Source organism: Bufo gargarizans, chromosome 5 (genome assembly GCF_014858855.1).
Source record: "Bufo gargarizans isolate SCDJY-AF-19 chromosome 5, ASM1485885v1, whole genome shotgun sequence".
In the NCBI taxonomy this organism is placed as follows: Eukaryota; Metazoa; Chordata; class Amphibia; order Anura; family Bufonidae; genus Bufo; species Bufo gargarizans.
Window position 1 is genome coordinate 288,488,111 of NC_058084.1, and position 25,622 is coordinate 288,513,732.

Consider the following 25,622-nt stretch of genomic DNA (forward strand, 5'->3'; position numbering starts at 1 on the left):
GCTAGAACTCTGTGCGGCATTGACCTGGTCTCTAATCTGAGCTGCCGTTAACCTGCGATTTCTGAGGCTGGTGACTCGGATGAACTTATCCTCCGCAGCTGAGGTGACTCTTGGTCTTCCTTTCCTGGGGCGGTCTGCATGTGAGCCAGTTTCTTTGTAGCGCTTGATGGTTTTTGTGACTGCACTTGGGGACACTATCAAAGTTTTCCCAATTTTTCAGACTGACTGACCTTCATTTCTTAAAGTAATGATGGCTACTCGTTTTTTTTTGCTTAGCTGCTTTTTTCTTGCCATAATACAAATTCTAACAGTCTATTCAGTAGGACTATCAACTGTGTATCCACCTGACTTCTCCACAACGCAACTGATGGTCCCAACCCCATTTATAAGGCAAGAAATCCCACTTATTAAACCTGACAGGGCACACCTGTGAAGTGAAAACCATTTCAAGTAACTACCTCTTGAAGCTCATCAAGAGAATGCCAAGAGTGTGCAAAGCAGTAATCAAAGCAAATGGTGGCTACTTTGAAGAACCTAGAATATGACATATTTTCAGTTGTTTCACACTTTTTTGTTATGTATATAATTCCACATGTGCTAATTCATAGTTTTGATGCCTTCAGTGTGAATCTACAATTTTCATAGTCATGAAAATAAAGAAAACTCTTTGAATGAGAAGGTGTGTCCAAACTTTTGGTCTGTACTGTATAACGGTGTGCAGCCAGTTTGTTTTTTGTAATTTTGTTACTAAAGGGTTGAATCACCATGTTTGACACATATCAGAAGAACACTTCCAACCAAATTCAATTCTGTAGTGACAAATAGTAAAGATTACAAATAAAAGGGGGTCAGTCAGCACATCCCAATGCGCAGGTGCACGCCGCCATGGCTGGAAACACTAAGAAAAAGATAAACACAGTGCAACAGCACTCTGCAAACACAAATAAAGTACAATAATGCCATAATTATAGAAAATATTGTGGTGCTAATGCTACGCTTATTTTATAAATTTGAGACTCTTGGCAAATCCATTTTGTTAAAGAATTATTTGGGCCTGTCTGCCAAACGTCAAGGCAATCTCTATAAGACAGGAACCTAAAACTAAATACAAAATAAATTTGGCAGATGGGCCCAAATAATTTTGTACAAAATGTATTTGCCAAGAATCTCAAATTTACAAAATAAGCGTAGCATTAGCATCAGAATGTTTTCTATAATTATGGCATTATTGTACTTTCTTTGTGTTTGCAGAGTGCTGTTACATTGTATTTTTATTCTTCAAATAGTAAAGATTAACAGAGGAGGACTAATGGTCACTTCATATGCAGTACCCAAGGAGCGGGCACTACCATTCCTACACCTTGCCACTGTCTCTAAGGGCTAACAGATGTCATCTGTGTATTTAATTTCAGGTCCTTTGTGCCTTAATAATATTGTAAATGTAACTGTTATCTATTGTTATTACATATAATGTAATATAAGGAGGCAGTGTATCTGGCAGAGAACATTCCCCCATTCCTTTTTGAACAGAAGTGGGCTAGTCCTGCTTCATACTAAGGGAAGGGTTGCAGGAAGCTATAGTAGTTGAAGAATTGGAAAGCGATAAGACATGGCACAGCGAGGGAGGGGAGCATCCCGCCTTCCTGCAGCTGGAGCCCTGGGAAGCAGCTTGGAAAACACCCTGACTCCTCGCATTTCATGGACTGAGTATTGTGAGTAGTGATGGACGAACATCTGCAGGGACGGTTCGCAAACACGATCCGTAGATGGTATCCGCTGCGGACAATGACAGTACCAGTGCCACATTTGCAGTTTAACGTGTGCGATAAAAAAATGTATCTGTGACATACAGTACAGTGTACTTTTTTCGTAAACGCTACGGACAGAGACATTATCGGTGGTACCTCTCCTGTATAAAGTTTCCTCATCCCAAATACCTGTGACATTCCCTGTTTTTTTTCATTAGCCGCTGGGGACAGCATTGACATTATCTGCGGGATATCTCCTGTGTGACATTTCTACATCCCAAATACCTTTTTTAATTTGTTTGCGCATACACTTCCAAATCCTACGCTACTGTACATGTGAAAGACTTTCAAGCAAATATAACATTTCATATGAAGAAGGTGAGCAGTAAGGGACAGGGCAGTCGCCATGATGCTGATGGTGCACGCAGATGCCGTGGACCTGGGCGCAGTCAAACCGTGCCTGCTGCCAGAGCACAATAAAAACAATCATCCACTATACCTACAATAAAATAAGAAAAAATGAGTCACTAGGTTTCAATGGTACTTGCTCTTCTGGTCTCCTGTGATGAAGTGGGTTCTTCACAATTGTAAATGTTAATATAGTGGGACCGCGCTGCTCCTCCTTCACACAGAGCGTTTTTCCACAAATGCAGGTATTTACTTTTTCTGGCCCAGAACAGACACCCTTCAAATGAATCGCAGTGTACTTCTACGCAGATTGGAACTCAGCATATCTATGCTGGATCGTCGTACGCTCCTCTGCAAGATGTCATAAACCGCACAATAGTGAGAGTACCTCCGGCTAGTTAAAATATTCTGCTTTATTATACTCACAGAAATAAAATGATTTTTCAGCATATCAATACAGCAATAGTCTTTCGCACAGCCCGACCCGGGTTTCACATATAACTTCATCAGGGGGCGAGAATCCCTTGCGGAAATCTCCCTTTCCGAGGGGTAGGTGTTCCACAGAATGGTGCTTTTTTGAGGAAAGTGCGGACAACAAAAGAATAGTAGTTTGCAACCAGTGCCATGCCAAAATGACCCGAGGCGTGAACACTAGCAATCTCACCACCACCAGCATGATCCGCCACATGGTATCCAAGCACCCTAATAAGTAGGACGAACGTCTGGGTCCACAATCTGTGTCTTTTGGTCACACCACTGCCTCCTCTTCCCCTGTGTTGCGTGCTGGCTAATCCCCTGTCAAAGGCGCAGGCCCGAATGCCTCCCACCCAGCACCTGGACCTTCGCAAGCACCATCAGTGACCACATCCCCCTCCATGTCCCAGCGCAGTGCAGTACAAATGTCCTTATCCCAGGCATTTGAACAATAATGCAAATACCCAGCCACCCACCCACCGGCCAAATCACTAAATGCGCAACTTTCCAAATTACTGGCCCTGGAAATGTTGCCATTTAGGCTTGTGGACACTGAGGCCTTCCGCAGCCTGATGTCGGCCGCCATCCCGCGTTACGCAGTTCCCAGCCGCCACTATTTTTCAAGGTGTGCCGTGCCCGCTTTACACCAACATATGTCCCGTAGCATCACTCGTGCCCTGACCAACGCAGTTACTGGGAAGGTCCACTTAACCACAGACCAATGGACAAGTGCATTCGGCCAGGGACACTACATTTCCCTGACGGCACACTGGGTGAATGTTGTGGAATCCGGGAGCGAGTTGTACCCTGGGGTGGCACAGATGCTACCAACGCCAAGGATTGCGGGCCCTAAGTCGATCAGGGTTTCCGAAAGCACCTATGTTAGTGGCTCCAACCCCCACTTCTCCTCCTCCCCCACGTCCCTCTCGAATTATCCGCGTGCAGCACCAGTCAGCCATGAGTCAGTAGCTGGAAGCAGTGTAGCACTGCAGTGGGGAAGCGCAACAGGCCGTGCTGAAACCGATATGCTTAGGGGACAAATACCAAACCTTTGCAGAGCTGTGGCAGGGAAAAGAGACCAGACTGAGCTTTGGCTCTTGCCACTCAACCTACAACTAGGCATGGAGCTCGGCAAGCCCACACACATACCATGCCTAACCCACGTCTTAATTTCATTTGGCTCCTAAATTTTTTCGGGTTAGGAGTAGAGTTGAGCGAACACCTGGATGTTCGGGTTCGAGAAGTTCGGCCGAACTTCCCGGAAATGTTCGGGTTCGGGATCCGAACCCGATCCGAACTTCGTCCCGAACCCGAACCCCATTGAAGTCAATGGGGACCCGAACTTTTCGGTACTAAAAAGGCTGTAAAACAGCCCAGGAAAGGGCTAGAGGGCTGCAAAAGGCAGCAACATGTAGGTAAATCCCCTGCAAACAAATGTGGATAGGAAAATGAATTAAAATAAAAATTAAATAAATAAAAATTAACCAAAATCAATTGGAGAGAGGTCCCATAGCAGAGAATCTGGCTTCACGTCACCCACCACTGGAACAGTCCATTCTCAGATATTTAGGCCCGGCACCCAGGCAGAGGAGAGAGGTCCCGTAACAGAGAATCTGTCTTCATGTCAGCAGAGAATCAGTCTGCATGTCATAGCAGAGAATCAGGCTTCACGTCAGCCACCACTGCAACAGTCCATTGTCATAAATTTAGGCCCAGCACCCAGGCAGAGGAGAGAGGTCCCGTAACAGAGAATCTGGCTTCATGTCAGCAGAGAATCAGTCTTCATATCATAGCAGAGAATCAGGCTTCACGTCACCCACCACTGTAAGAGTCAATTTTCATAAATTTAGGCCCAGGCACCCAGGCAGAGGAGAGAGGTCCCGTAACAGACATACTGGCTTCATGTCATAGCAGAGAATCAGGCTTCACGTCACCCACCACTGTAAGAGTCCATTTTCATAAATTTAGGCCCAGCACCCAGGCAGAGGAGAGAGGTCCCGTAACAGACAATCTGGCTTCATGTCAGCAGAGAATCAGTCTTCATATCATAGCAGAGAATCAGGCTTCACGTCAGCCACCAATGCAACAGTCCATTGTCAGATGTTTAGGCCCAGCACCCAGGCAGAGGAGAGAGGTCCCGTAACAGACAATCAGGCTTCACGTCAGCCACCACTGCAACAGTCCATTGGCATATATTTAGGCCCAGCACCCAGGCAGAGGAGAGAGGTCCCCTAACAGAGAATCTGGTTTCATGTCAGCAGAGAATTAGTCTGCATGTCATAGCAGAGAATCAGGCTTCACGTCACCCAACATTGGAACAGTCCATTGGCATATATTTAGGCCCCGGCACCCAGACAGAGGAGAGGTTCATTCAAATTTGGGTAGCCTCGCAATATAATGGTAAAATGAAAATAAAAATAGGATTGAATGAGGAAGTGCCCTGGAGTACAATAATATATGGTTAAGGGGAGGTAGTTAATGTCTAATCTGGACAAGGGACGGACAGGCCCTGTGGGATCCATGCCTGGTTCATTTTTATGAACGTCAGCTTGTCCACATTGGCTGTAGACAGGCGGCTACGTTTGTCTGTAATGACACCCCCTGCTGTGCTGAATACACGTTCAGACAAAACGCTGGCCGCCGGGCAGGCCAGCACCTCCAAGGCATAAAAGGCTAGCTCTGGCCACGTGGACAATTTAGAGACCCAGTAGTTGAATGGGGCCGAACCATCAGTCAGTACGTGGAGGGGTGTGCACACGTACTGTTCCACCATGTTAGTGAAATGTTGCCTCCTGCTAACACGTTGCGTATCAGGTGGTGGTGCAGTTAGCTGTGGCGTGTTGACAAAAGTTTTCCACATCTCTGCCATGCTAACCCTGCCCTCAGAGGAGCTGGCCGTGCCACAGCTGCCTTGGCGACCTCTTGCTCCTCCTCTGCCTTGGCCTTGGGCTTCCACTTGTTCCCCTGTGACATTTGGGAATTCTACCAACGTGCGCTTGTACTCGCGCATCTTCCTATCACGCTCCAGTGCAGGAAGTAAGGTGGGCACATTGTCTTTGTAGCGTGGAGGGTGTAGGGTGGGAGATAACGTGCTGGATCCACTGTCGGCCACCCAATTGACTAATGCCTGTACCTGCTCAGGCCTTACCATCCTTAGAACGGCATTGGGCCCCACCATATATCGCTGTAAATTCTGGCGGCTACTGGGACCTGAGGTAGTTGGTACACTAGGACGTGTGGATGTGGCAGAACGGCCACGTCCTCTCCCAGCACCAGAGGGTCCACTAACACCACCACGACCATGTCCACGTCCGCGTCCCTTACTAGATGTTTTCCTCATTGTTATCGTTCACCACAACAACAAAAATATTATTTGGCCCAATGTATTGTATTCAAATTCAGCGGGATATAAATTTGAGGCCTAGTATTTAGGCGCTGGGTGACCGGTATAGATTTACTGACAGAATTAGACTTGGAAATGCACAGTAGCGTGTGTGTGAAGTTATTCTGAATGACCCTATGTGCACCTTGAATATTATATACCCTTTTAGGGATAGATTTCAAATAGCTCTGATACAGCAGAAACCACTAAATTATGAAATTGCTAAATTGGGAATTGTATTTCAACCCAGAACAAAAAATGTGATTTGACGGACACTAAATAACTTGCCCAGCCAGAACAGTACAGCGGTAAAGACAGATTTAGCGGGATATAAATTTGAGGCCTAGTATTTAGGCGCTGGGTGACCGGTATGGATTTACTGACAGAATTAGACTTGGAAATGCACAGTAGCGTGTGTGTGAAGTTATTCTGAATGACCCTATGTGCACCTTGAATATTATATACCCTTTTAGGGATAGATTTCAAATAGCTCTGATACAGCAGAAACCACAAAATTATGAAATTGCTAAATTGGGAATTGTATTTCAACCCAGAACAAAAAATGTGCTTTGACGGACACTAAATAACTTGCCCAGCCAGAACAGTACAGCGGTAAAGACAGATTTAGCGGGATATAAATTTGAGGCCTAGTATTTAGGCGCTGGGTGACCGGTATGGATTTACTGACAGAATTAGACTTGGAAATGCACAGTAGCGTGTGTGTGAAGTTATTCTGAATGACCCTATGTGCACCTTGAATATTATATACCCTTTTAGGGATAGATTTCAAATAGCTCTGATACAGCAGAAACCACTAAATTAGGAAATTGCTAAATTGGGAATTGTTTTTCAACCTAGAACAAAAAATGTGCTTTGACGGACACTAAATAACTTGCCCAGCCAGAACAGTACAGCGGTAAAGACAGATTTAGCGGGATATAAATTTGAGGCCTAGTATTTAGGCGCTGGGTGACCGGTATGGATTTACTGACAGAATTAGACTTGGAAATGTCCAAAAAATAACCACACTATTGCTGGTTAAATGCACTTGGTGTGACAGCTTGACCAACCACACTACTGAGGGTTAAATGCACTTGGTGACAGGCGCAGCTTGCCCCTGATGTAGTATATGGCCAAAAAATGAACAGACTATTGCTGGTTAAATGCACTTGGTGTGACAGCTTGACCAACCACACTACTGAGGGTTAAATGCACTTGGTGACGGGCGCAGCTTGCCCCTGATGTAGTATATGGCCAAAAAATAAACAGACTATTGCTGGTTAAATGCACTTGGTGTGACAGCTTCACCCTGATGTAGGCTTTAGCCAAAAAACAACCACACCATTGAGGGTTAAATGCACTTGGTGACAGGCGCAGCTTGCCCCTGATGTAGTATATGGCCAGAAAATAAACAGACTATTGCTGGTTAAATGCACTTGGTGTGACAGCTTCACCCTGATGTAGGCTTTAGCCAAAAAACAACCACACCATTGAGGGTTAAATGCACTTGGTGACAGGCGCAGCTTGCCCCTGATGTAGTATAAGGCCAATAAATGAACAGACTATTGCTGGTTAAATGCACTTGGTGTGACAGCTTGACCAACCACACTACTGAGGGTTAAATGCACTTGGTGACGGGCGCAGCTTGCCCCTGATGTAGTATATGGCCAAAAAATGAACAGACTATTGCTGGTTAAATGCACTTGGTGTGACAGCTTGACCAACCACACTACTGAGGGTTAAATGCACTTGGTGACGGGCGCAGCTTGCCCCTGATGTAGTATATGGCCAAAAAATAAACAGACTATTGCTGGTTAAATGCACTTGGTGTGACAGCTTCACCCTGATGTAGGCTTTAGCCAAAAAACAACCACACCATTGAGGGTTAAATGCACTTGGTGACAGGCGCAGCTTGCCCCTGATGTAGTATAAGGCCAATAAATGAACAGACTATTGCTGGTTAAATGCACTTGGTGTGACAGCTTGACCAACCACACTACTGAGGGTTAAATGCACTTGGTGACGGGCGCAGCTTGCCCCTGATGTAGTATATGGCCAAAAAATAAACAGACTATTGCTGGTTAAATGCACTTGGTGTGACAGCTTCACCCTGATGTAGGCTTTAGCCAAAAAACAACCACACCATTGAGGGTTAAATGCACTTGGTGACAGGCGCAGCTTGCCCCTGATGTAGTATATGGCCAAAAAATGAACAGACTATTGCTGGTTAAATGCACTTGGTGTGACAGCTTGACCAACCACACTACTGAGGGTTAAATGCACTTGGTGACGGGCGCAGCTTGCCCCTGATGTAGTATATGGCCAAAAAATAAACAGACTATTGCTGGTTAAATGCACTTGGTGTGACACCTTCACCCTGATGTAGGCTTTAGCCAAAAAACAACCACACCATTGAGGGTTAAATGCACTTGGTGACGGGCGCAGCTTGCCCCTGATGTAGTATATGGCCAAAAAATAAACAGACTATTGCTGGTTAAATGCACTTGGTGTGACAGCTTCACCCTGATGTAGGCTTTAGCCAAAAAACAACCACACCATTGAGGGTTAAATGCACTTGGTCGCAGCTTGTGCTGGCGCACCACAAGACACAAAATGGCCGCCGATCACCCCAGAAAAAAGTGACTGACAAACGGTCTGGGCAGCCTAAAAACAGTGAGCAATTGAATTTCAGCAGCTCAATGATGCACAGCTGCAGATCGATCGATTAATCAAGTCCTTTGGAGGTGTTAATCTGCCTAATCTCGCCCTACTGTCGCAGCCGCAACCTCTCCCAATCAGAGCAGAGTGACGGGCGGCGCTATGTGACTCCAGCTTAAATAGAGGCTGGGTCACATGGTGCTCTGGCCAATCACAGCAATGCCAATAGTAGGCATGGCTGTGACGGCCTCTTGGGGCAAGTAGTATGACGCTTGTTGATTGGCTGCTTTGCAGCCTTTCAAAAAGCACCAAGAAAGCGTCACAAAAGCGCTAAGAAAGCGACGAACACCGAACCCGAACCCGGACTTTTACGAAAATGTCCGGGTTCGGGTCCGTGTCACGGACACCCCAAAATTCGGTACGAACCCGAACTATACAGTTCGGGTTCGCTCATCCCTAGTTAGGAGCCAATGGCTCCTTGATATTTTTTTTTGTCTGGCGCCGTGGCATAGGCTTGATGAGTGTAGGAGTCCCACTACCTAAACAATTGTACCACAATGTGAATGAGGCCCTTTATGTGATATACTGTTTGTATCGGAGTTCCTCTTCCTTATAATCTTTGGCAGCACTTGCACTTTATATACAAGTAAATATACAGAAAATAATTCCTAACAATTTGTCCTCTAAAATCTATTTTATCTTCGGTTTTGTGTTCCACGCCGGAGAGGGAGCGTGAGAAAGAGAGACCACATCCAAGGGAGATCAATGGATGAAATTTAATTGTGATCGAGCGGAAATGAGCGGCAATTACCCACTCCCGACTCGGGGAGGTAATGACGATAAATAACAATACAAGACTCTTAAGATCCTCTGTTATTGGAATGATTAAAATTATAAGGAATGTCACTTGGGTATTTTGGATTTGAAAACGTTGCAGGAGAGGCCCTGCTGCCGCTTTGTTGACTCTAGATAACTTCTGCCTGATCGCACGTCCCTGTGACGTCCACCATCCATTTGGATATCTTCTCTATCAACTTTTGATGTTCTTTTCTGAGCCTACCATGTTGATCACAGTTATCGGCGAATCAGGGTTCCACCCTGGAGAGGGAGCGTGAGAAAGGGAGACCTCATCCAAGGGAGGTCAATGGCTGCAATGGGATGAAGCGGAAATGTGGGACAAGTTATTAAAGCAGAAGGATCAAAGGAAAGGGACAATTAAAGACACATTTTTAAAAATTTAAGTCCCTGTCACCTATGCAGAGCAGGAGTTTTTCATTGCCAGAAATGGGTTAATGTCACCAACCAATGGAACAGATTATTTTAAAAAATTTCGGCCCCTGTCACCTATGCAGAGCAGGGGTTTATTCACGGCAAAAATTGTAAAATGTCACCCAAGAATGTAACAGAAAAATTTGTGAAATTTATTAACCTGTCTACTAGGTAGAGCAGGGGTCTATCACAGCCAAAAATTGTTGAATGTAACTGAAAAATTTGTGAAATTTATTAAGCTGTTAACTAGGTAGAGCAGGGGTATATCACAGCCAAAAATTGGTAAATTTAACCCGAAAATGTAACAGACAAATTATTGTTTTTTTTTATACCTGTCTACTACGTATAGCAATGGTATATCACACCCAAAAATTTGTGAATTTCACAAAAAAATGTACCAGACAAATTAGTGAATATTTTTTACATGTCTACTAGGTATAGCAGTGGTATATCACACCCAAAAATTGGGGAATTTCTCCCAAAAATGTAACAGACAAATTGGTGTATTATTTTTACCTGTTTACTAGGTAGAGCAGTGGTATATCACACCCAAAAATTGGTGAATTTCACCCAAAAACGGACGAGGACAAGGTAGCCAACACTGGTTTTTGGTTTTAATTTCTATTTATTTTTATTAGGGTACACTCCAAAAGAGTGTGAAATATCCAAAATACAAGAATGAGCAATTGCGCTGTAGTATAACAATGGCTGGTTAAGGCCGGTATACATGTTTATTCTGCACAAGGTACAGACAAGTCCTGTGGGATCCATGCCTGGTTCATTTTAAGCGGCTACGCTTGTCTGTGATAACGCCCCCTGCCGTGCTAAACACACGTTTAGATAATACACTGGCTGCAGGGTAGGCCAGCACCTCCAAGGCGTAAAGGGCAAGCTCAGGCCATGTGCCTAATTTGGAGACCAAGAAGTTGAAGGGGGCAGACCCGTCATTCAGTACGTGTAAGCGTGTGCACACATACTGCTCCACCATGTTGGTGAAATGCTGCCTTCTGCTAAGACGTTCCATATCAGCTGGTGGTGCTGGTTGTTATGGCGTGCTGACAAAGCTTTTCCACATTTCGGCCATGCTAGCCCTGCCTTCTGAGTTGCTGGCAGTGCCCCAGCTGCGTTGGCAACCTCTTCCTCCTCCTCTGCCTTTGCCTTGTGCTTCCACTGTGCCCCCTCTGTCAGGTGGGAATGCCACCAGCAACGCGTCAACCAGCGTGCGCTTGTACTTGCGCATTTTACGATCACGCTCCAGTGAGGGAATTAAGGATGGTACGTTGTCCTTGTAACGGGGATCCAGCAGCGTGGCAAGCCCAAGTCTGTGGTGCAAGATTTATATATAAGAGCTGCAGCGCTAGAGTGAACGCCAAGATGTTCTGCTACAGTGTCTGAACACGATATCTGCCCGTCTGGACGCGCTATCTACACCTGCTCCTGCCGTGCCACAAGTACCAGCAACTCCTGCAAATCCTGTTGCGTCTTATTCACACCATGGCACAACTGCTATCCAGCTGCCTTTGCCTCCACGCTACAGTGGCGATCCGAAAGCCTGCAGAGGGTTCCTGAATCAGTGCTTGATCCACTTTGAGCTACATGGAGACAAGTTCCAGTCTGACCGAGCGAAAGTAGCTTTCATAGTCTCTCTGCTCTCTGGAGAGGCTCTAGCCTGGGCTAATATTATATGGGAGCGAAGTGGACCTGAGACTGCAAACCTCCAGACCTTCCTAACTATTTTCAGTATGGTGTTTGAGGAACCAGGTCGTGCCTCGTCTGCAGCCTCTGCACTCCTTCGTCTGCATCAAGGCGCAATGACAGTGGGACAATACGCAATTCAGTTCCGTATTCTGTCCGCAGAACTGTCCTGGAATGATGAAGCCCAACAAGCTGTATTCTGGGAGGGTCTTAGTGACCGTATTAAAGATGAACTTGCGGGAAGGGATATTCCTGTCTCTCTGGACGCTCTGGTCACATTGGCCACACGTATTGACGTGCGATTTCGAGAACGTTTCAAGCCGCAAGGGTGAGACCGACATCTGGACTCGCACCTGTCTTCCAGAGGACTATTTAGACTCCGGCTGCGGTTCAGCCTGAAGAACCTATGCAGGTGGAACGCCTGAAGATCTCGCACCAGGAGCGCCAGACTTGTGCCTCTGGCCAGACTTGTGCCTCTGCTGTGGCGGAAAGGGTCACGTTGTTTGTACCTGTCCCCAGAAGGCTGAAAACGTCTGCACCTAGGCTCTATGGGAGAAGTGACCCTAGGCGAAAGAGACAATTCTCCCAAACTTCTTGTTCCTGTTCTCTTGTCCTCTGGGAAAACCAGTATATCTGTACCTGCCTTCGTGGATTCCGGCGCAGCTGTAAATTTTGTTAATCAAGCCCTGGTGACCCAGTGCCAGTTATCCACCACTCGTCTGGCAAAGCCTCTGGTGGCATCTATTGTTAATGGACAACCCCTGCCCAGACCTATTCAGTTCATCATGGCTCCTGTTAAACTCAAAGTCGGGGTGCTACATTCTGAAGAAATATCTTTCTATGTCCTGCCGGATTCCACGGACCCAGTGATTATGGAATTGCCCTGGCTACAGCAGCATTCTCCCATCTTAGACTGGCGTACGGGGGATATTCTTCGCTGGGGTCCTCAGTGCCATTCTTCCTGTCTTTCGGTGGTTCGCCCAACGTCTCCTCGCCCGGTCCCTATGAAACTGTCTGGTCTGCCTCCGCAATATGTGGCATATGAGGACGTTTTCTGTAAGAAGAGGGCTGAGACCTGACCACCTCATCGGTCTTATAACTGCCCAAATCGATCTTCTTCCTGGGACTTCTCCACCTCGCGGAAGGGTTTATCCATTATCTCGTTATGGCCACTATGAATACCTGGTCATGCCGTTCGGCCTATGCAACGCTCCTGCAGTTTTTCAAGAATTTGTGAACGATATCTTCCGGGACCTGTTGTACAACTGTGTAGTTGTGTATCTTGATGATATTCTCATCTATTCCCCCGACATGACCACTCACTGGAAGCAAGTGCGCCTGGTTTTGCACTGATTAATGGAGAATGGTCTGTACGCTAAGCTCAAAAAATGTGTCTTTGAGCAGTCTACCTTACCCTTCCTGGGATACATTGTTTCCTGCTCTGGTCTGCAAATGGACCCCGACCAGGTCTCAGCCGTCCTGAATTGGCCTCGTCCTCAAGGTCTCCCTGCCATTCAAAGATTCCTGGGGTTTGCCAACTTCTATAGACAGTTCATCCCAAACTTCTCTTCCCTCACAGCTCCTATTTCTGCTCTGACGAAGAAAGGGGTGGATGCAAAGAAGTGGATCCCTTAAGCTGAGTCTGCTTTTCTGCATCTCAAAGAGTGCTTTGCCGCTTCTCCTGTTCTCTGTCATCCGGATACCTCCAAACAGCTCTTCCTTAAAGTGGATGCTTCCTCTATTGGAGCAGGTGCCATCCTGCCACAGAAGAACTCTAAAGTGAGATTTGTCACGTGTGGTTTCTTCTCCAAGCTCTTGTCTTCTGCGGAAATAAACTATTCCATCAGCGATAGAGAGCTGCTGGCTATCAAGATGGCCTTCGAAGAATGGAGATACCTTCTGGAGGGGGCTCTGCATCCTGTGGTGATATACAATGACCACAAGAATCTGAGATATCTACAGTCTGCACAGCGTCTAAATCCACGTCAGGCTCGATGAGCACTTTTCTTTGCCAGATTCAATTTTCTTCAGCATTTCCGACCAACTGATAAAAATGTAAAGGCTGATGCACTTTCCTGTTCTTTCAACCCAGCGGATCAGATTGAAGAACCTTAACATATTATAGAACCGTCTCGTCTGGTTTCTGTGGTGCCAGTCCGTGTGAGAGATATTCCTCCGGGGAAGATCTTTGTTCGGCAGGCCAAGAGGAGGAAAATTCTTTCTTGGGGACATTGCTCCAAGTATGCTGGTCACCCTGGGGTGCGTAAGACCCTTGATTTGCTGTCCCTATTAGTGGCCGACCCTACCCAAAGATGCCTGGGAGTTTGTGTCTGCCTGTACCACCTGTGCCTGCAACAAGACTTGCCGAACCATACTCAAGGGCTTGCTACTACCATTACCCATTCCTGAAGTCCCCTGGCAGCACATTGCTATGGACTTTATCACAGATCTCCCGTCCTCTGCTGGATGTTCCGTAATCTGGGTAGTGGTAGACAGATTTTCCAAGATGGCATATTTTATTCCGCTTCCTGGATTGCCTTCCGCTAATCGATTGGCCTGTCTGTTTGTAGAACACAACTTCCGCCTTCATGGTCTACCTCTGCACATTGTGTCTGATCGCGGGGTACAATTCGCTACCAAATTCTAGCAGCTCTATGGGCTACTTGAGGTCAAGTTGGATTTCTCTTCTGATTACCATCCTCAGTCTAATGGGCAAGTTGAACAAATTAACCAGATCTTGGAGAACTACCTACGTCACTTTGTCTCTGCTCATCATGATGACTGGGTTTGGCTCCTGCCTTGGGCGGATTTCTCTTACAACAGCCATTCCGGAGAATATACGGCTCTACTCCCTTCTATATAGTGGACTTTATCCCCGTGCTCCTTTACCCCTGTCTGCATCTCCTGAGGTACCAGCTGCTAATTCTTTGTTCAGAGACTTCCTCAGCATCTGGAAACAGACTAAGGACTCTATCTCTCAGGCAGTTACCCGTATGAAGAAGAATGCAGATACCAGACGTAGACCACCTCCTCAGTTCTCTCCTGGTGACAAAGTCTGGCTTTCCTCCCGGAACATACGCATGAAGGTACCCTGTTACAAATTTGCTCCCCGGTTTCTGGGCCCATTTGAGATCCTAGAGCGCATCAACCCTGTTTCCAACAAACTCCAGTTGCCTCCTACCCTCCGGATTCCAAACTCCTTCCATGTATCTCTCTTGAAACAATTGGTCCTCAACTCCTTTTCCAGACCCCCCTCCACCACTACTTTTGCTCCTACTGGCGAAGAATCTGAATTTGAAGTACAGAACATCCTCGATTTCAAGGTAGTTGGTGGCAAGAGGTACTTCCTGAGGAATGTTCCTGGGAGCCAGGGGAAAATGTACATGCTCCGAAACTTCTCAAAAGATTTTTTCAGCACATCAGGACCAAGAAGAAGGGTTGTGGGAGGGGGGACACTGTAACAGCAGCGCATACTGCTATGTACCTCAGTCAAACTGCACGCAAGGCTCTTCTTTACCACTGCAAGCTCTGGACCCGCTTTCCTGCACTGTCGCGGGTGGCAACAGCTTCAGTTGCACCTTGCAGGAGCCGCACGCGTCCTGTTTCTTTAAGGGTTCGTGCATGCCCCTGATTCCACCTTCTCTCCAATCCTATCCAGGCAGCACCTTTATAAGGGTGCTTCCCCCTTCCTGTGATGCCTGAGCAATATTGTCGTTTTCTACAGTGAAGGTTCCAGCTTGTTGTTCCTGTGTTCATATCCTGCTTCTGACCTTAGCCTGTATTCTGACCTTGTCTCTGCCTGATCCTCCTGTACCTCGCTGCTCTCAAGTGTATGATTCGGATTGTCGACCACGCCTCTGTCTGCTGTTCAGCTTGTTACACCTGCTGCACCTGAGCTATTCAGCTCTGCTGTTCTAACAGCTCCAGCTCTGCTTCATCTGACTCTGCTGCTGCACTCCTTCTATCCAGTGACAGCTCGCTCCACCTGCCTGTATCCCCAGTGCTAGCATTGGGGCGTTCTGACCTGCTCAGCCAGCTGCCACTTAACCGGGACCACTCTTTCGGTAGCGACCTGGTGTCTCCACTGCAGCTAAGACCAGCTTCCGCATCTTGGAGCGGGATAAATGGTGAAAACCAGGGGAACACTGAGATTCCGCTCCCAAGTATGGCCCAAAGCCAAACCGGTAAGTGGCACAGCAGGTCCACACCCGTTGGAGCGTTACACAGAATATGACAGTAGTAAATAATGCTTGAATTTCACACGTACAGAAGTAGCAAGGGCCGTAAAATTGAGAATTTTGACCTAAAAGAGTGTTTTTTAAAACCCAAAAAATTAATGCTGTATTACTAGCTTAAATTATACACCGACTAATGCGGCAGAGGCCCAGATTGAGGGTATTGCAAACAATGGGTGTTTTTTAAAACCCAAAAAATTATTGAAGTATTTCAAGCTAACAGAATATGACAGCAGTATATAACGCTTGAATTTCACACTGACAGATGCAGACAAGGCTGCAAATTAAGTATTTTGGCCAAAATGGGTGTTTTTTGAATAGCAGAATATGACAGCTAAATATAATGCTTGAATTTCACACGTACAGATGCAGCAAGGGCTGTAAAATTGTGTATTTTGCCCAAAAAAGATGTTTTTTAAAACACAGAAAATTAAAGCTGTATTTCTAGCTTAAATTGCACACTAACTAATATGTGGCAGAGGCCCAAGCTGGAGGTTATTGCCAAAAATGGGTGTTTTTTAAAAGCCAGAAAATTATTGAAGTATTTCAAGCTTGTTTTTAACAATCACAGATGCAGCAAAGGCTGCAATATTAAGTATTTTGCCCAAAATGGGTGGGTTTTTTTTATAACAGAATATGACAGCATTATATAACGCTTGCATTTCACACGTACAGATGCTGCAAGGGCTGTAAAATGGTGTATTTTGCCCAAAAGGGGTGTTTTTTAAAACCTATAAAATTATAGCTGTATTTCTAGCTTGAATTTCACACTGACTAATGCTGCAAAGGCACCAGATGTAGGATATTGCCAAAAACTGGTGTTTTTTTTTAAACCCAGATTATTATTGCAGTATTTCAAGCTTGGATTTCAATGTCACAAAAGCACATATAAAGTGCTGGTGCACGGAGCTTGCATAAAATGGCTTCCGCCGCCCACCTAACTAACAGACGGATAAAAGTTATTTTTCGCTGTCACTGGGCTCAGGGCAGGGTAAAAAGTTTGTGCACTGCACCCACACAACAAAATCTATGTAGAACGCTCAGTTCAATTGCAGTTCTGATTAAAGTTTATTTCCTATTCTCTCCCTCACAGCAGCAGCATCCTATCCCTACACTAAGCACAGCAGAGTGACGTGCAGCACTACGTGACTCCAGCTTATATTGAGGCTGGGTCACATACTTCACTGGCCAACAGCCATGCCATTAGTAGGCATGACTGTGATGGCTTCTAAGGGCACAGAGTTTAACGTTTGTTGATTGGCTGCTCTGCAGCCTTTCAAAAAGCGCCATAAAATAGCCGAACACCGAACCTGAACTCGAACTCAAACTTTTACTAAAATGTTCGGGTTCGGGTCCGGGGTCCAAAAATCCTAAAGTTCGGTACAAACCCTAGTAGTGACAGACCATCCGAATTTTATAATTTCACTTAATCAGGCAGATTTGCCACTCCAAATGCACCAGAAACTAGCGCACCACTAACACCACATTTATTAACACTCTGACACTTTTTCCACCATATCCAAAAAATAAAAAAAGGTATGGGACAGTACGTCATTCCTGTGTGGTTTATTCCAGATGCAACATTTTGGCTATTTAGCCTTTTATAAGCATGTTAGGTGAAACACCGCCTCTGGAATAAACCACACAGAAAGGACGTGCTCTCTTTGAACAGTTAGGGGAACCTTACCACTTCCCTGGAGACGTGCACCCACCTCTGTACCTACCTAGGCGTGCTGGGCACTTACTACTTTTTTTTTTACTTTTTCCACCATACCTGATGAAGGGATGTGACTCCATTGACAGTGTGCATAATTTTCAAGGAAGGAGCGTGGCTTAATATGCAATATTGACACATAATTCTGGCGCAAAGTAAGCCCATAAATAGGTGGTATAAACATAGACTAGACAATCTAAAGACAATCTTGAGGGACAGCCACTGTGATTAATTTCCTACATCTTTAGACTGTCTAGTCTATGTTTGCACTGTTTAAATATTAGACCGTATTAGTAAATTTGCCTCTATGTCTATGCAGAGAATTTACACATCTGTATCAGAAATGTAGAACGTATTGATCGCTTTAAAATATATGAAAAAATTCATCAGCACAGAATTTTGATCCTATATAAAATGAGAAAAAAATGCTTCAACAAGTCAGGAGACATGAAGAAGAGAAGCAGAAATGAGCTCAATGAGCAATAGGAAATATAACACCTTGTCATCTCATTACTGTAGATTTCAGAGCACATAGTTCTTCTTAAAGGGGTTGTCCAGGATTATGAAAACATGGATGTTTTCTTCCAAAAACAGCACCACAGGTTGTGTGCAGTATTGAAAGCTCTGCTTAATGGACAGGGGTGGCGCAGTTTTTGGAAAAAAGTAGCCATGTGTTTAAAACTTAGGACAACCTCTTTAAACTTCAAGTCTATGTCAAAATCCACCAGTCTGCAGTGGTTCTGAAAGGTATACAATCAGGTATCTCCAGTGAATGTCAATGCATTCCTGAATTAATGTTTGCAACAATACAGATTGTATATTACTGAACAAAGAAGATGCCTGAATGGAATCTATAAGGTCTTCCTCTTGTTGGCTTTTTCTTCACAGATCGATGTCACCTAAGCCTAGAAGCTCGATGCTCGCTTTATAAGATTACTCACATTCTTTCAGAAGAAAATAATTTCACGCAATACATGGTCTTTTGTGAAAATGATAATGGTCATGTGTTCAGTTTTTCAAGTTTGTTTTCAGCATGAAAGTATGAAGTTTGAGAAAATATGATGGGACAAGTAGAATACGGCAATTACCGGATCTTTTTGGAAATACTGTATTACTTTAGGTTCAGTATATTTAGCTGGATATTAGAATTTGTGGTTGCAGAATAATGACATTTTTTTTTTTAGAAAAAGACAGCTGTCTGAAAGTCTAAAGCCCTGGTACCTGATACTACAATCTGGCCTCTTAGTATATTGGCTAGCTTTAGAAAACAGTAGAGAAGGTATTCAATGGGTAGACAATGGCAAATGTCTAGAAAGAGAGTAGGGATCTCGAGTTTAAAAGACCGTTGAGTGACACGTAGGTCAGATCAAAGAAACAAATTTAACAGGTATTTATCATTATAATGCTAAAAGAGGTTAATAATAGAAGCTGGCCCTGAGATCTCATGTCTCCTTGTTGAAGAAGGCAAAATTATTGCGCTTCGAGACATTGGAAAAATGTATTTTTTTTCAGATTTCATTCATTATAATATTTAGGACATTGTACTATGTTTAGTATATATTTTTTCATATTAAAGAGGTCTCTTGACTAGAGATGAGCGAATTGATTCATAAGAATCGTTTCATATCATCAAGCAGGGTTCTACACCTGCAACATGGTGTTACTGAAACAGAGGATGGTCCACCCGCCCCTTGATTGAGAGGCTGGACATCTTGGTGGCCCATACAATCTTGCTCCTATGCTATTGCTCTCAATAGTGGTCCAAGAGCAGCAGCTGTGTGTGTTCTAAACTACAATGAACAGCCCTTCAGGGACAACCCATTGCAAGTGCAGAACTCTGCTTGATGAAACAAATCGAATCTATTCTTACTAATTAGTTCGCTCATCTCTATTCCTGACCCCTTAAAATAGTATCTTGTTATCACTGCAGCATGATAGTGTTTCATGCAGGGACACATCACCACTACAGCCTATCAGCAATGACATCACTATCGACAATGAGGTGGCCAGCAATTGACTGCTGCAGTCATGAGTCAATGAATGACACTTAATTGGGCAGCAATGACAACACGCAGTGGGGGGTCATGAAAAGTGATATGTACAGGGAGTGCAGAATTATTAGGCAAATGAGTATTTTGACCACATCATCCTCTTTATGCATGTTGTCTTACTCCAAGCTGTATAGGCTCGAAAGCCTACTACCAATTAAGCATATTAGGTGATGTGCATCTCTGTAATGAGAAGGGGTGTGGTCTAATGACATCAACACCCTATATCAGGTGTGCATAATTATTAGGCAACTTCCTTTCCTTTGGCAAAATGGGTCAAAAGAAGGACTTGACAGGCTCAGAAAAGTCAAAAATAGTGAGATATCTTGCAGAGGGATGCAGCACTCTTAAAATTGCAAAGCTTCTGAAGCGTGATCATCGAACAATCAAGCGTTTCATTCAAAATAGTCAACAGGGTCGCAAGAAGCGTGTGGAAAAACCAAGGCGCAAAATAACTGCCCATGAACTGAGAAAAGTCAAGCTTGCAGCTGCCAAGATGCCACTTGCCACCAGTTTGGCCATATTTCAGAGCTGCAACATCACTGGAGTGCCCAAAAGCACAAGGTGTGCAATACTCAGAGACATGGCCAAGGTAAGAAAGGCTGAAAGACGACCGCCACTGAACAAGACACACAAGCTGAAACGTCAAGACTGGGCCAAGAAATATCTCAAGACTGATTTTTCTAAGGTTTTATGGACTAATGAAATGAGAGTGAGTCTTGATGGGCCAGATGGATGGGCCCGTGGCTGGATTGGTAAAGGGCAGAGAGCTCCAGTCCGACTCAGACGCCAGCAAGGTGGAGGTGGAGTACTGGTTTGGGCTGGTATCATCAAAGATGAGCTTGTGGGGCCTTTTCGGGTTGAGGATGGAGTCAAGCTCAACTCCCAGTCCTACTGCCAGTTTCTGGAAGACACCTTCTTCAAGCAGTGGTACAGGAAGAAGTCTGTATCCTTCAAGAAAAACATGATTTTCATGCAGGACAATGCTCCATCACACGCGTCCAAGTACTCCACAGCGTGGCTGGCAAGAAAGGGTATAAAAGAAGAAAATCTAATGACATGGCCTCCTTGTTCACCTGATCTGAACCCCATTGAGAACCTGTGGTCCATCATCAAATGTGAGATTTACAAGGAGGGAAAACAGTACACCTCTCTGAACAGTGTCTGGGAGGCTGTGGTTGCTGCTGCACGCAATATTGATGGTGAACAGATCAAAACACTGACAGAATCCATGGATGGCAGGCTTTTGAGTGTCCTTGCAAAGAAAGGTGGCTATATTGGTCACTGATTTGCTTTTGTTTTGTTTTTGAATGTCAGAAATGTATATTTGTGAATGTTGAGATGTTATATTGGTTTCACTGGTAAAAATAAATAATTGAAATGGGTATATATATTTGTTTTTTGTTAAGTTGCCTAATAATTATGCACAGTAATAGTCACCTGCACACACAGATATCCCCCTAAAATAGCTAAAACTAAAAACAAACTAAAAACTACTTCCAAAAATATTCAGCTTTGATATTAATGAGTTTTTTGGGTTCATTGAGGACATGATTGTTGTTCAATAATAAAAATAATCCTTAAAAATGCAACTTGCCTAATAATTCTGCACTCCCTGTAGGAATGATGTTAAAAATGTATATAACTTTTAACCCCTATTTTAAAGGGTTCAAAAAAAAAACAGTAACGTAAAAGAATTATGACAGAAAAATAAAAAAATAAATTCTTAGGATACATATGGTATATGTTTGTCTTAGAAATGTATAGATTCACATGCTGTAAATTTTCCAACTGCATCTGCTATTATTTCAGTAACACAATATTATCTTGCATTGATTTTAATCTTCCTCACAATACATTTCAGATTGTTCTTGTGTTGTTTCCTATTAAAAACACTTCCCTCCTAAACATTATGTAACGTATTTGAAGGTTTTCATCATGTCCCCTTTTCTCTTTTTATCTCAAGACCATACAAATTAAATGGTCACTGTCATTTCACACAACTTTGCATAAATAAATTGTAAAGGTGAATATAAGAAATGTTGTAATATAACTTATCTGAGAAAAATGCCCCTTTATCCAGTTATCTCCAGTTATCAGTTCTTTCCTTGATTCCCTTTTCTCTTGCATGTAGTGGATGGAGCTGGTCACTGTAGCACTGCTACAATTCATTTCAGTGGGGGCAGCACTACACAATCCAGAAAGCTGTCTAGTTCTGATGCCAATTTCCAATTGGCAGAGCTACTGCAGTATAGCTGATCAGTATGGGTGTAGGGTGTCGAACCCCCACTGGTGAGATATTGATGGCCTATCCTGAGGATAGGCCATCAATATAGAGGGACCGGAAAAGCTCTTTAACTGAAAACAAAAAGTATAACACATATACTTACCACTAGTGGAAAAAGATGAGTTGGTACAACCTGTAAAATTGTATTTTGTATTATATTGCTGCTCTACAGTGTCTTCTTCTAAAAGTCTGCCATTTTTAAGTCTGTCTATATGACATCTGCTGTATCTTCTTTCCCATCACTTAAGCTATCAAACTTCTTCATTTGTGGTGAACTTTGATAATCGTTATTTGCAGTAGTCCCACAATCCATGACATTATTTTCTATGACACAATTAATACTTTCTTCATCAGAATTGTTTCCAAAATACGTGACACTTTCACATGTATCTGATGGTGTTGGCGGTATTAAGTTAATATTTGGTGGGTTTGAAAGACAGTTGCTGATGTCAAGTATAAAGGTGTTTTTATTTCTAAATGTAGCTCCTGTGCAACATTTGTTTGTAAAAGCATTGGATATAAAAGATGTCAATGGAAAGCAACACTCACTAGCTCTCTGTAAGTGACGAACAGACCTTGAATGATCGAGAGAAGTAATTTCTATGGAATCATGATCATAATTGTCAAATAGTGTTAGGTGAAGGCACTGAGAGAAGTTGCTTGAATGTTACCACAAAGTTCAATCTGTGAACTTGAGAAGATCCACCTACGCTGTCTTCTTCCTTGTCGGAAACAACACTGGCTTCTTCTTGAGGAAGAATGTTGGTGAAAACAGCAGAGGACCCAAAAAACTAACTTTGTCCTAGGACTTGAAGATTGAGTTGTGTCCACCATCATAGTAACCATACTTTAGCTTCTGCTTATATGCAAGCTATTGCATTTATATATACAGCAAACTTGTTATTGAGTGCTCCATGATAATTACATATTGTCAATCATGATTTATAATGTGCTCCAGCACTTAGGCAGACAATAAAAATGTATATCTAAATCTAAATAACCATAGGATAAAAAGAGAATTATTATTCAGTTAGAATGGATTTAGCATTTCATTGACATTGTGGATGAAGATTTTCATATGGAAATGTATTCTCTTCTAATTCGACATCAAAGACACTTTTATTCAGCACAGTGCACACATATATTCACGTAATGATAACTAAGAACATGAATTGCATATAAAATATAGTGTGTGGTCAGTGCAGCAGGCCAAGTACATTTTTTTCGTTCACATATTATATTTTATCAATTATTAGATTTAGAAGAGCACATTATCAGAAATATTTGCACATTCTCATATGTATTAAGATTTATAAAAAAAAAAAAAAAAAAAAAAGCAATAAAACTATGTATCAACTGGCCAAGGTAAAAATAAAAACCAGCTACAATCACAAATATTCGTATGAACGTTCTCGATAGCTGACCCATTTAAAGGTGCAAGTGAAAGCATTGTTAATGCTGACACCTATTATCATTGCTTCTGGGCATCAGTAGCAATTGCTCCTCCCCATATCCAAAGGTTATTGCACGTTGTGAATACAGATCTCATTTTCTGACAAGCAAATAATTATAGATAACGGTAACTGCCGGCTAACTGTATAAATTGACCTTAAATGTCTTGTCTAGATCCTTAACAGGTACTGTGGGTGAATATCTGAATACGTGATAAGTGCATTAAAGGGGTTCTCCAGGAATTAAGAAAATGAAAATGCCAAAATATTGCTTTATTATAAATATATTCCCAAATACTTTTCTTTAGTTATTATAATTGCTTGTTTTGTCTGGGGATTAGAGTTGAGCGAACACCTGGATGTTCGGGTTCGAGAAGTTCGGCCGAACTTCCCGGAAATGTTCGGGTTCGGGATCCGAACCCGATCCGAACTTCGTCCCGAACCCGAACCCCTTTGAAGTCAATGGGGACCCGAACTTTTCGGCACTAAAACGGCTGTAAAACAGCCCAGGAAAGGGCTAGAGGGCTGCAAAAGGCAGCAACATGTAGGTAAATCCCCTGCAAACAAATGTGGATAGGGAAATGAATTAAAATAAAAATTAAATAAATAAAAATTAACCAAAATCAATTGGAGAGAGGTCCCATAGCAGAGAATCTGGCTTCCCGTCACCCACCACTGGAACAGTCCATTCTCAGATATTTAGGCCCCGGCACCCAGGCAGAGGAGAGAGGTCCCGTAACAGAGAATCTGGCTTCATGTCAGCAGAGAATCAGTCTTCATATCATAGCAGAGAATCAGGCTTCACGTCACCCACCACTGCAACAGTCCATTTTCATAAATGTAGGCCCAGCACCCAGGCAGAGGAGAGAGGTCCCGTAACAGAGGATCTGGCTTCATGTCAGCAGAGAATCAGTCTGCATGTCATAGCAGAGAATCAGGCTTCACGTCAGCCACCACTGCAACAGTCCATTGGCATATATTTAGGCCCAGCACCCAGGCAGAGGAGAGAGGTCCCGTAACAGACAATCTGGCTTCATGTCAGCAGAGAATTAGTCTGCATGTCATAGCAGAGAATGAGGCTTCACGTCAGCCACCACTGCAACAGTCCATTGGCATATATTTAGGCCCTGGCACCCAGACAGAGGAGAGGTTCATTCAACTTTGGGTAGCCTCGCAATATAATGGTAAAATGAAAATAAAAATAGGATTGAATGAGGAAGTGCCCTGGAGTCCAATAATATATGGTTAAGGGGAGGTAGTTAATGTCTAATCTGGACAAGGGACGGACAGGTCCTGTGGGATCCATGCCTGGTTCATTTTTATGAACGTCAGCTTGTCCACATTGGCTGTAGACAGGCGGCTGCGTTTGTCTGTAATGACGCCCCCTGCCGTGCTGAATACACGTTCAGACAAAACGCTGGCTGCCGGGCAGGCCAGCACCTCCAAGGCATAAAAGGCTAGCTCTGGCCACGTGGACAATTTAGAGACCCAGAAGTTGAATGGGGCCGAACCATCAGTCAGTACGTGGAGGGGTGTGCACACGTACTGTTCCACCATGTTAGTGAAATGTTGCCTCCTGCTAACACGATTCTCCACAGTCCCTTTAGAGATCCTCGGGATATAAATTCAAAATACTAACTTGGTCACTGAGACCAAAAAATCCCTTTAGGGATCCCTATTAACAGTTAAAATATAACTTTATTATTAATGGTATAAACTCACAACATAAATTGGAAAAAGAACAAGAAATTTTAAAACTCTCAGTTGTAAAGAGGTATGAGGTACAAATGGATAGACCCGGCTGCCTAAATTTTGCAACCTTTTGTAACTGTGTCTGTATTATGTGGCTAGATACAATGATGTCTATTTAATCATAGCGTAGAGGCTGTTTGTGTGCAGCAAACAGTCTTGAGATACACTTGGGATTCTCACTTAATATTTTATCACTTGTCCTGTGGGCTTGATTTTATTTTTTAATATTTATTTATTTATTATTATTTAGAGTGCCCTACAGAGAGCCTTTATTCCAGGCCTCCCTGACACAATTGTTGTTGAGCTGTAATTAACAGTTCTAGTGTATCCCCTGTTTGACTAGTTGGTGACAATGCTTCAAATGAACGGATAAGCTACAATGTTGCCCCTATTTATGACATAAGGGTCAATGTAGCCGTATTCCTGCACTCATTCAGTGCTTGGCGTTCCTCTCCCTGGTATGCAGGATGTCTGCCACTAGGTGTTGCTGATCACACGTAT